The sequence below is a fragment of the Chamaea fasciata genome, unplaced genomic scaffold, assembly GCF_029207755.1.
Source record: "Chamaea fasciata isolate MVZ Bird 193981 ecotype frontalis unplaced genomic scaffold, bChaFas1.0.hap1 SCAF_7, whole genome shotgun sequence".
NCBI lineage: Eukaryota > Metazoa > Chordata > Aves > Passeriformes > Sylviidae > Chamaea > Chamaea fasciata.
The window spans coordinates 3,815,863-3,828,750 of NW_027094092.1; the positions used below are offsets into that span (position 1 = coordinate 3,815,863).

The 12,888-nt window shown below is 39.7% G+C and overlaps 1 long non-coding RNA gene across 2 annotated transcripts; it reads left to right on the plus strand.

Annotated features, from left to right (window-relative positions):
* Positions 1-1,182: 1,182 nt before the first annotated feature.
* On the plus strand, positions 1,183-5,770 carry LOC136291668 (uncharacterized). 2 transcript variants are annotated; one of them, XR_010721651.1, is made up of 3 exons: positions 1,183-1,551; positions 2,060-2,140; positions 2,225-5,770. It is a non-coding gene; the product is annotated as an uncharacterized lncRNA (long non-coding RNA). The 2 variants fall into 2 exon arrangements; XR_010721650.1 differs by lacking the exon at positions 1,183-1,551 and adding an exon at positions 1,595-1,680.
* Positions 5,771-12,888: the final 7,118 nt, after the last annotated feature.

Genomic DNA, 12,888 nt, shown 5'->3' on the forward strand with positions numbered 1-12,888 from the left:
GTAGAACCAAAATCATGGCCAGCATTAGGAACTTTGGCAACATCAACATCAATACAGTTGATACTGTTTATATGTGCTCTGAACTGCCTTTACTTGAAAAATGGTTTCACCAGTAGTTTCTTCAGATAATCCAGTGTTTCAAAATATTTAATATGCATATTCAGAAGCAAAACCTTAAACAGCTTGCAAAATCCCAAAATTCACAGTGATGGTAATTCCAAAAAATGTGACACACATCAAAGCACTGGTACTTTAGAGAAAGCAAGAAGAATTAAACCTGTTTGGATTAAGGAATTCTGCAAATTTCTCAGCTTCTCAGCCTTTGCAATACATCTATGTCCTTTTGCAAAGGCATTATCTTCCAGTGCTTTCTTAACTTTGTCATTTTAGAGCATTCCTAAAGCCAAAATTGCTGGTTTCAGATCTCAGTGGGTTAAGAATGACTCTAAATATTTTGTAGTTGATAAATGTCTGAAAAAATAATTTACTTTGAGAGTAAAATTGACAAAAATATGTGCCCCAAAGGAAAAAAAAATCCAAGTAAGAAACAACAACAGAATAAAACTTTGAATACAGCGTAAAATGAAATACGTCCATCTAAACTTATGTCAGAATAACAACTGCTGTCCACTGTACTTTCTGGGAAATATGGGAGAATTTGAAGGTACGTTTTTGAAAAATTTGAAGGAATTCCTGGTACGATTTTACCATACTCCAACTCTGACAGTTAGTATAATTGTATATTAAACAAACAACCATTGCTTTATTTCCTTTCTCTTGTCTCATTTAGGTATTAGCTACAGATTTTCAGTCCTCAAGAAAGATTTTTATTTTCATTTAAAACAAACGTGAATTTACTCCACAAGATGCTGGACATCATCCATTTACCATTTCCCAAGTTTTTGCTGCTTTCTTGTAGGAATAAAGTCTTTGCAGGCCTGAAGCTGATCTCAGGATCTATTGTTGGTGTCTTTCACATGGCAGGAATACATACTGAAGGGGTAAAGGTATTTTCCTGAGGTGCTTTGTAGGAGAAGGGAATACAGGTGACCTGCCCCTGATAAGTAACAGCTGTGTTAATTACCCAATTCAGCCTCACCCCTGATGGGTAACAGCTCTATCCAATAAAGAGAAGTGTGATAAAAGGGAGTGGGGAGGGGCTGGGTGGGTGTGTGTTTGGGTGTTGTGAGGTCAGTCTGGGGCTGTAGTTAGAGCCTGCAGCCACAGTCTAGCTGGGTAAAAGGCTGCAGTCAGTGTTTTGCAGGAAATAACCAGCAGTCAGAGGCTGCAAGGGAAACCTCCAGCAGGAGCTTGCCGCAGCCAGAGTCAGTGAATGGTTGGAGTCAGGATGGCTGAGCTGGAAAGAGGAATAAACCAGGGCCCTTTTCATGCTGTGATAAAAAAGGAAATGTGTCTTGGCTCATTTCTACCCTCTAACTAGAGGGCTGCTGCAAGAGTGCTTGTTACTTAGTAGTTACAACCTGTTCAAACTCTTTGCCCTGTGCTGGGGTTTTATTTGCTGATATTAAGGGAGCATCTGGGACCCTGTGGGTAAGGAAAATGACAGTCAGTCATCCCCATGCTGCTGGTAGCTATGCATTGTAGTTTCTGTTTTACACAGGGAAGTCAACCTAAGTCAACAGGCTGAGCAAATGAAACTTTTCTTTCCATGTGAACTGTGTGAGTGTTACAGTAGTTGGGAACTTGGTACCAGTGGATGAGATTTGTACACAGGTCACCTTCCATGTCTTCTCCAGCATGCTGTTATGTGACAAACTGGTTTATATCTTAATGCAAGAAATTTATTTTTTACTGTAAAACAAATGATAATGAGTAGCTCTTTAAACTAATGTTTTATTTCCAGTGAGTCAAAGTTTTGGCATTAGTTTCATGGAAAAAGCATTAATCTTCACCATTGATATAGAGAGCTGGTTGACTAAATATGACCTGACAAAATTAATTTTGAAAACTGTTAACAGATCTTTCTCATCAAATTTTAAATGGTTCTTATTTGCTATTGACTTTTAAGGACTAATATTTTTTTTCTTTTTCTATTCAGTTTCAGTTGCATTTGAAACATTGGCTTCCAGAACCAAGGAGAAAGACATGTTCAAGTATCTGCTGAGACGTTTGTATATGTGTAAGGAACTGTCGGATGTAATAGGAACAAACATTTGTTACTTACATTTAACCTTTGGTAAACTAATAATGTTGTGAATTGTAGTTCACAGGAGGAAGAAATGTTTGTTCCCAGCTGTGTAATACAGACAAGCCTTGAGGGCTGTTGGGAAGTTCTTTGAATTATTTTTTCTCCTCTGTCCTGCTGGGAAATGTACAGAAATTGATAGAAGACCCCGCTATCATTCATGTGGCAGCAGACTAGGAATGACTGCTAGAATGTCCGGGACATGCTTTATGTTTAGTGCTGACAAACTAAGCAAGACAAATATGATTTATGGGACAATAGTTCAGATGGGGAATGAATGGAGTTGTCTTGGTGAAAATAGCAGCATAAGTAGGCTATGAGAAGGAAGTGGTTTTAAGGAAGGATCTAAAGGAGATTTGGCATGTGGCAGATGGGAAGTTATTCAAACTATAAGAGGCAACATGGAGAAAGAAGTGAAGCTGAGAGTGGGAATAAAGTATGAAAGGAACAGTAGGACAGAAGGACACTGGAAAAGTCTGCTGTTCCTTTCCACATACAACTAATCAAAATACATCTTTATGACCTGGAAAGGTGACTAATGAGCTTCTGGTGAATTCTGGTGTACCCCCTCAGACAATAATTAATAACATATTCAAATATCATCAGATGTTTCAAACCTGGATACTCCTCCTAATTAACCAACTATTTACCGATATCTGAAAAAAATCGCAGGAATCAGTATCTTTATTACTGGAGCACCTTTATGCAAGAGCCTGTTCTTGTTTGGAAGAGTTCATTGTCTGCTTGGACAAAGAGTGGGCGAAGGGAAATATTGCCAACAGATTTCTATTAGAGAAGAAGAAAGAGACATGCCAGAATCAAGTGATTTGCCCAAGGACATGAAGGAATCTGAAATGATGATGAAACTGAGACTCAGCATGCTAACCTGAAGTGGTTCCATCAGGTTACAATTGCAGCGCCAGCTTCTGAACTGCTAAAAATCATTCATACCCATTCCTGGTCTGATAACAGGCTCCATATGCTCACACTCTACACACTAGGAGTGTCCTAGATCACTTTGGAAGTTTAAAAGTACACTTGCTGATAGGTCTACGGGAAACTTAATGTAATTTTACTAATTCCTTAGTAGACTTTTATTCTATTTTAACTTTCTTTTTCTTGGCTGAAAAACCACGTGCAGTATTGCCTTTACCTTCCTAAGTAATTTTTCCCTGCCTTTTCTTGCAGGTGTCACAAGCCTTGGCAATTCATTTGTTTTCTGCTTCTCCAGTAAATTTTAATTTCGCAGGGAGACTAAAATCCATGCTTAAAAAACAGTGAGGAATGCTTTCTCTGAGCTGACTCCTGTTGTTCAGCACCTCTCCCTTGCCAAGCTCTTCTTTTCCCGTGTATTAACTACGCCAAGATGCACACAGGTAGAAATTATGTCTATGTAACGGAAAAAGGAAAGAAAGTTAACGTCACCACCATGTAAGAGGTTATAGAGTTGCCATCCTCTCTGTGGTTATTGCCTCTTCTTGAGGGAGAGCTAAACCCAGAATATCTAAGGTAAAGAACATAAAGGAACAAATAAATGTAATATCCATGTAAATGAAATTAGAAGGACATGTAGAGAATATAAAAAATGAATTCTACTGGAGGTCCAGAATAAAGGCTGCCACAATCCCTAGTGGTGTAAGTGTGCCAGGACTTCTATCCCACAGCAGCACACGTTGTGTACAGTAAGCACTGCGGCTCAGTTTACCCTATTACTTAAACTCGGTAAGGAATCTTCTGGCTTGAGGATAATGTAGCCATAAAATCTTTCTCTGCACTATTCTGAGAATGAACTTTATTCCATATCTTATCTTCTGCTTGAAAATGAACATCCTTTCTATTCTTATCATGTTTCTGCTTTTTTTTGAATTGTTGAGTGTCAGCCATATTCTGCTTGGCAGATATGCAAAGTTTTTTCCTGCTCAGCTCTGTTGTGCTGAGTTACCTTTGAAATTCAGCCCTCTTTTTATGACTGTGCTCCAAAGGCCCTTTTAATAACCTGCCCAGGGCTAATAATACTTCCATGAAAGCCAGTCTTGCTCTGATGCACCCACCACTTTCTCATTAGATGGCACAAATCCTTCAGGGTGACACAACAGAGTCCATAGAGAAGAAAACCCCAGGGAACTAGGTGCCACAGATCTGCTTCACGCTAAAACTAGTCTTGGATGAGGTGAGAGCCTGGTATTCACCTTCATGCCATCTGATCTGGATAAAACAAGTGTCTTTTTCCATCATGGGCTCATCAGGGGCGTCAGCGCTGTTGTGTGACTTGGATTCATGGAGTGGTCGGTGTTGCACAGGGTCTGCCCCGGGCTGTTTGGAACCCGCTCCTTTTATTTCTCCATCGTATCGATGATACACGTATTTAGAACAAATTATCCTTAAAATGCTGGGGCTGTCCCTCAGATTGTAGCGTTTCCCCGAGGTAATGAGGTCAAATGCAAGGCCTGAAGAGACTGCCCCTTTCCTTAAAACACACACTCGGGGGTCAAGACCTTTTCCCTACCCCCAGCCATTTCTCAGCCCTCTCTGGCAGTGGGGCCTGCGCTCCCCCTCCCGCCTCCGGCACCGGGCCCATACCCATGGGAGGCAACGGCATTTCTGAACAAAAACCTTGGGTCTTCCTCACACAAAATGCCGTGAAACAAGCCGTGGGTGACACGGGGAGCGCTGGCTGGCCTGGGCTGGATGCCGAGTGGGAGCATGGCTGCCGGGCCCCCGCAGGCCCCGGGCGCTCAGGGCTCTCCCTGTCCTTGGGGAAAGGTGTGTGTTTGCCTCGGGCAGCGTGCACACAGAGTCCTTAGAAGAAAAAATGAATTCCGAGGGAAACGTCTTTTTACTCAAAGAAAAAAAAAAGAAAAAGAAAAGCTGGATGGATTTCCTTGCTTACTGGTAGAAGCACAGTTCTTGGCAAGCTGGGCCCTGTCAAGGCTTTACTTGGAACTTCCAACAGATACTTTGGTTAAAAACCCTTAAATCTTTCCTTCGGTTAACAACAGCGTACACTAAGTGAAAAACAAAAAGGAGAATTTGAATTTAAATAATTAAACTTTTTCTTCCAGATGAAAATCTTCATGTAACCTACCGAAGTAGGAATACAGCTTAGGTTCACTTTATTCTGAGGGAAGCCTGTAACTAATTGGCCTTTCTGTAATGTTTTTGGAGTGATTCCACTATAAATACACTCTTTATAATTAAACTAACCGGCTGATTTATAGGACCTGCAGTTCAGATGCTGCTGCACTTAAGGGATTTTGTTGCGTTTCTTTTAATAATGATCGTGGTCTTTTCAGCTGGCAAAATTTAACTTCAGCAAATCTTTAGAGATAAAAATTGCTTGCAGGTGTTGCAGAGTAGCAGTTTTAAGGTTTAGCTGGAGTGATAATCCTTTCAATTTATGAAAAATCTTATGTAAAACTGATTGCAAGGATTGAAAAGGCGTGGCTTTTTTTTTTTTTTAATGTGTATCCTACCTTTAGTATTTTAATGATTTTCAAAATTCTAATGGACAGATTGTGGTCTGTGGTGTAGTGAGCAATGTAAAGTCAGTGAAGCTCTTATTGCTTCTGTGGAGGGAGTCACACTGGCTTCTGTGGAATTTGGGTGGGGTTTTGTTCTTGTGAATTTATTTTATGTAGTTATCTAAGAAGTGGAATAAGTACATGTAGGAATAATTGCTGGGTGGAGGATTTTTCTTGCTCGTAATTTACAGTTTTCTTTCTCAGAGTTGTTATGGAGACTTAAATATTACAATAGGATGAATACTTTATGAAATATGGATGTAATATGAAAATAGTTATTGATTGAAGCTCTGGATTAGAAGTGAACACTGCCTGCTTCTCTGCGTCTTACCTATTTGCTTGCTTGGTTTTTGATGTCTAGGGTTTTTTAATCAGTTTTCTTTAGGCACCTTGGTGTAAAAGATTACTTCTTTTACAGTGATAATTACATTTCAAGCTCTTTTTTTGAAACAGTGTTTAGCTGTAGCGGCGAAGATGGCTAATGACAGACAGAAGGTGGTTGTATCTAACTTTGTGTTTTGCAAATGTGAACCTAAAAGTTTTTAGAGTCCTTAAAGAGGGAACAGTCCTGGGTATTGGAGAAGGTGGTTTCCAGACAGCAAACACAGGAAGTGCTACAGCTGTGCTTATCTGGAACAACATCACAGCAAACTATGGCAGCAAAAGAAGTTTGAGGATTTTCCAGATTTCTGCAGAAAGATCACTTTTGTCAGTAAAACAACTAAGTTCGCAAGACTTATAAATTCCTCTCAGTGTAATTCAGTGTGCCCTGCAACCCACTAGTTTCCTCAGAAAGGCAGAAAATCTGTAAAAGAAGGCTGACGTTCAGTATTTTCTTATAGCGTTTGAAATGAATCAAAATGCAGGAGCACACAGAGACTTTTATGATACCCTCTGATGTCTTGTAATTCACTTGATCTGCAGTGTTGCTGCGTTACCAAAATTAAACAACTGTACAGAAGTCCTCCCATCCCCACGAACACTTGGATATTGCAAGTGAGGGGGGAAATAGCAATCAGACTGCAGCTGTCACGGCTCATTTTGCTTTTAGCAAAGAGCTGCAAAGCTCATGTGGGACGGCTGGGTGACATGGCCAGGGCTGCGCTGTGGAGGGTGGCTTGGCTGAAGGGGGCTCTCGTTTTTCGGTGGGTGCTCGTTTGCATGTCAGGGGTTCTGAAACATCAGGCTGAGGTTCTGCAAGACTCTCTGGAACCTTGGCAAGGAGGGTCACCAAGCCTTACCCGACTGCTCCCTCTTGTGCTGGCTGCCACTGGCTCTGCTCCGGGGGGGGGGCGGTTTGCTGGTTTGGACCTGCTTTTGGACAGACATTTTGGATGTCTTAATGGTTGATTCACGCCACATACATGGTTAGTTTGTTTGTTGTTAGTTGCCATTGGTAATTTTTTAATCAAGTCAATGCACCTCAGATTCTCTGCAACAAAACGTTGTTTGCTGCACTTAGGTTCTGTACACTTCAGCTGCTGTGATTTTCTAAGACACGAGACAGTTCGATACACACAGATATATGAACTTACTACTAAAATGAAAAGCAAATTGAAAAAACCCCATATTTTTAAAAGCAGGGTAAAACGCTCTGAAGGTGTGCATACCTGCCTTAGTGTCTTGTTCCTCAGTTAAAGGACCTCATGTACTCCCAGATATCAGGAATAGTCTTGATGCATCTTGAAAAGATGATAGTGAGATTATTTAGGTAAAAATGGCTAACAAGAAATTCCTCTTCATGTTTAAGGGGTGTGTGCATGGGATAACTTATGGTTATAATACACTTATTCTATGTTGTAAACATTAGATGAATCCTTTCTCTTTTTATGATATGGTATTGTAATATATTTTAGGAGACTGGAAATATCTTAATGCTGCATAAAATATTACTCCTTATTTTTCTTCACTTTATTGAGATGCACAAGATTTTTAGACCGTATTTTACATACTTGGTGTAAAGTCGATTTGAGCTTGTGCCTTCTTATTTTTGATCTGATAAACATTTGCTAGGCTTAAGAAATATTAGTTAATATGAGAGACCATATCTGAAACAGTGTTGTCTTTTTAGACATTACTGAAGTTTTTTATTTTTATACAGGAACAATTTCCTGGTTATTGTGTCATGCCTTTGCCTTTTACTGTTGATAGGACACGTGTATTACGCTAAGATCCATACACTTAGTCTTTAAGTACTTCCATGAAAATTAATAGGTTCCTATTTAAAGCAGCACTATTTTAATTTATGTAATTAGCTTTTAAATATCAATAGTTTTCAGCGGTGATTTTGGATTAAAAGTCATGAAATGTATTGCCAGTTCCTGCCTGCCCCTCCTCCCCAGATAATGTCAGTTATTGGAGTGACCCTTATTCTTGAAATCAGCTGTGGTTACAGTACCTTCCAGAAAACAGAGATGAGGAGAGGGATAAATGCAAAGAGACTACAAAGCAGTGACAGTATCATAAAAAGGAACATGTCTTTGGAAGTGTAGGAGAAACTTCGAAGGGTATATAGCATATCGCACGCTCCTCAATTCATCATTAAAATCAAGCCAAAATTAATTGATCTAACTGATATTCTCTCAATGTTCTTTAGTTAAGACTATCACATTGTGCTCCTCTGGGCTGGAGGCAGGGCACTGCTGAATGTTTCATGACAGTAACGCGAGTAGTTAAAGCCATTAAGGAGTAATGCTGGGCAGAAGGCAGTGCACACAGGTGCAGGGGATCCTTTATACAGTGCTTTTTCACCAGCTAAGGCAGGCACTCAGCACTAGAGCCTGTTCTGAAATCTGATGGTGTGTGGTTAACATTTTGATTCCTCACAGCTCAAGTAATTTGGCAAGCGACAACCAGAGTTCTTAAATGCTTTCAACAAATTCATGCAGTGGATTTCTTTCTTGAAAGGTAAAAGGGATACTGCATCCATTTGGTGTCTTTACTGCTGTAAAAATAATGACGAGCAGAAGTTTTTTTGTGTTACCTTGGTAAAAGATCCTCTGGAAGTCAAACACTATTAACTTTAACAAAGTAGCTTTGATGGCAGGGAAGAGACAGCTGATACTACACTTCCTTAACAATAAACCACAGTGACAGATAAAAACAAACATGTCCATGATAACATATAGCATTTCAGTGAATGGAGCCAGAAACTAACACCGACTGAAGTGATCTTTGCTTTTTTATTACTTTGAAGCCTGTTACTGCTTTTGAAACTGTACTTTCTGAAAAAAGTTAAAATTTAATTCTGCTTCTGTGTCAAATTTATATCAAGCTATTGAAGTAAGCAAAAGCAAACAGATGTGCCTTATATTGTCTCGGGCTGCAATTTTTTTGAGATTTGTTTAATTGTGCTTAAAATTATACGCCATGACTGATAACATAATAGGAAGAAGCAGTCTGTTCTTTCATGTGTTTACTCCTTCCTCTCTGTTTCCTGTCCTCTTTCCCTGAACTTGCTCACTTTTTGCCCTCAACTCTGGCTGTAATAGAACTGCTGCTCATTATTTTTACCTGAGCTGTAGAGCGCTTTCATTTCCCAGCTATGTTTTTATACTGAGGACAAACAGAGATAATGAACTTGCTAATGTAAATAATAAGGAGGAGAAAATACTAGTTTTTGTTTCAGGTGATCAGAACTTGTGTATGTGCACTGATGTGCTCTCCTAGGAGAGGTGGCAGATTCCTTCATTGTCCTGCTGTCTGCAGCCCAGTGGTTAGGGCATTTTTATGGAAGGTGGAAGATATTTTGAATTCTTTTTCGCCGAGGAGTTTTTATTCCTGGGTTTCTTGTGTTTTGAACAACCTGATTACTGTTGGATGAAGTGTATTGTTTTCACTGGGCTTACTTTCAAAGGAAAGTGAACCACTCATCCATATCCAACAAGATAGCTCAGGCATCTGAAGCCTAGGACAGGGTTTTGGGGTGTGAGGAAGAGTCTCACCTAGGAAGAAGGTGAAGTTTCAGACCTGCAACAAAGCATTTTGATGCTGATCATGTTAAAGTCCTGTTGTAAACTGAACCACGCTCTCTGATGTCTCATTGACAGTAATGCTGTGACAGGAGCGTCTTTCCAGTCCTTTTCCTGCTTTTAAAAATTTTAATAGCAAAAGCAAAGTACTCATTCAGAGAAAAACAGTATGCTAAGATCAACAGTGTAAAAAAGGTATCAATCCTTATGGCCAAAGCTGTTCTCAGATTGGTGTAAAAACTACAGCATATGTACTGAACCCATGCCCCAATCATGCCTGTATGTTATGGTCTTTTTTTTTAGAGCAAATTCCCATTGCACAGTTGCTGTCGGCCCCTATTTTCTTTTGCATGATTCTTGTGAGCTGCTTTTCAGACTGCATCTTTCTCATCCAGACCTCACAGTGAATTTCCTTAGGCTTTGCTTTCGCCATGAAGACAGGTGCTTTTAAACCAAGAAGACAAAGCAGTTCACTGCTTGTATGAATTGTCAAAAAGTGCAAAGCTGCTTGGAGATTTAAATGCAGTACCTGGGGACATGGTTTACTGGTGGACTTGGCAGGGCTGGGCTGCTGTTGGACTCGATGTTCTTTGAGGTCTTTTTCAGCCGAAACGATTCTGTGTTTTATTATTAACATTATCATGTGCCCTAAGAGCACCATTCTCCTTTGGGCAGGTGAATGGATGGGCTTGGCTCCTCTGAAGGCAGGAGGGATGACTGTAAATATTGCAACTGATATGGCAAACTGGTATGCACTGGCAAACTTGGTAAAAGGGGCCAGCCTTCCTGCTGGGAGTATCACCGCTCTGCTTTTAGGAACAGGGTGATGCACAAAGTGCTGCCACCACATCACTGTGGGGTTTATCCGTGGATGAGTGGAAACTTCTGTGGCCTTATGTGTGGCATGGTGCTTTTTCCTTAGTCCGGGCTCTTCACAGAGTGGTGAGGATTTGGCTTAGAGCTTGGTGGGTTTTACCTGTCCAATCCTGCACTAGGAGATGTTTGTCGAAGGTGCTTGAGGTGTGAGTGGAAGCTGCAGTAGAAGATTTAAGTCAGCTCTGAACAGTGTTTTTTACCAGCCCTGACTTTGCCCAGCTCCCTGGGGCTTATCTAGAGTTCTTGAATACATGTGTTGCTTACCAGCCCGACAGAGTTAATTTTTCTTTCTTTTTAACTTAACAAAGGTTTGTTCTGTTATTGACTATCAGACAGGTCTTATGACTAAATTTTAAAATTGCTTTGGATTATCTTAAGAGCACAAACATTATATTTAAGTGGAACACCTGATTAACAATTGTAGAATAGAAAAACTACTAAGTCTTTCAACCTCTGACTTTTTAAAATTATTGTTGTGTCAAAAATAGACTGATAAGCTGTGTCTCAAGGGAGCAGTGGATGGAAGAATCCTATATTCTCATTTTGTTTCCCCACCCTTATCAGACTGATCCTTTTCCTGAGTCAGTCTGTATTTCCTTTTCCAGGATGCTTTATATTCAGAATCTTCAGATGTTAGTTGAATCAGTGTCAGAGTTCCTGAAATAGGTACTTTAACTTGTACATACTATACGTTGCTTTTGTGGTCTTGATTTGCTTTTATCAAATGGAAATCTTATGTTATTTCCCTTTCAGTTCTCATGTAGTACCTGAAATTATTCGTATGTAAGATTTCCTGTCTTTGCCTTATTCTTGCATGTGAGCTTTCCACAGGGGGCCGCTCTGCATGTAGGAAGACCTGATTTTAATTTGGCATGTTTTGGATATGAATACAGCCTGAGATAGCACACAAGCTGTGCCCTCTTGTGTTCACTTGGAAAAGCAACCAATGTATAAGAAAATAAAGCAAGCCTCCTGAAATTAAGTTGGTTTGAGTTGATTCATCACACTTCCTCTTCCTCAGATGGCTGCAAAAGTCTCAAACTGTGGAAACACTGCACTCAAGTATTCCAGAATTTGATGATTTCTCCTCTTCCCAGTGCTGGGCAGTATAAGTTAGATCACCTTCATTTAATTTTAAATGAAGAGAAGCAAAGTGTAACAGCAGGAAAGATTAGAGTGCAGTTATACATAAAAAGAGAAATGTCTTTAAATTCATAGTTGGATCATTTTCCTGCCCAAAAAAGTAACATGCATTGATAGAACTTTTCCAAACTAATTGTATTCTGTCAGTCTCTTAGAAGTGTGATTTGATATGCTTTGTGCTTGCCTAATGAAACTATCTGATCATGTGCAAGCATTCTGTTAAATAATTATTGTAGGCTAACAAACATGGACACAAAACCAAAACACAGTGAATTGCGAGATCAGCTTGTTTTCAGTGGGGCTGTAGGTATTTCTAACCTGTCTCCATTAGGTTAAAATGTTCAGTATGGAAGCCATAAATAGATTTTTTCATGTTTCTCAAATTTCTGGTTTAGTTTCTTCACAGTGAAATGCACTTATATATGGATTTTCCAACGCATATTTAAATACTAACATTATGTTGATATGTCTGCTGTACCCCTTCTTTCAGTGTTTTTAGATTTCTTTCCTGTAGAGATCTATGATAAATGTAAACTCTGTCTTAGCTTGATCTCTTCTTTCATGTGGAGAATATGTTTTGGTTTGCAGGGATCATTTTGTCATTTGCATTTCATCCTTTGATGAATCATTCCTATCATCATTTTTGAAGCAGTATTGTTACGTTTAGTGAGCATGAAGTTTTTAACTTGTGATTTTCTGGGAGAATTATGATTACAGAAGACTTCTTTCGTGGGCATTGCTAATTACCTACAGAAATGTCTATATGTAGCATCTCAGTAAGGACTTGTTATCGCAGGTCAGTTGTTACCTCCTGGCTCATGGTGCTGCGGCAGGGAACCAGTCTGGAGCAGGAACAGGGCTTCGCTTCAACTGGAGTGGCTCAAACACAATTTTAGGTGTCGTTAAAAGTCAGAAACAGCCCATTTGACTAAGTCTTTGTGAACTTTTTGCAGAGTCTAATCTGAGTTTCTTGTCACCCTGACTAATTTCAGTGGTTTTCTTTTGCAGGAAATTGCATTGTGTGCTCGCCTTGTAGGGGCTTGGACTCAGATAGAGAACGTGCGTATGAAATGAGATCATTTGCTGGCTTGGAATGGATGTTGTTTCATAGCTTATGTGGATACTCTGGTAAAAACTGAGATATAGCTTGTATAAATTTTGAAGTCTGAGT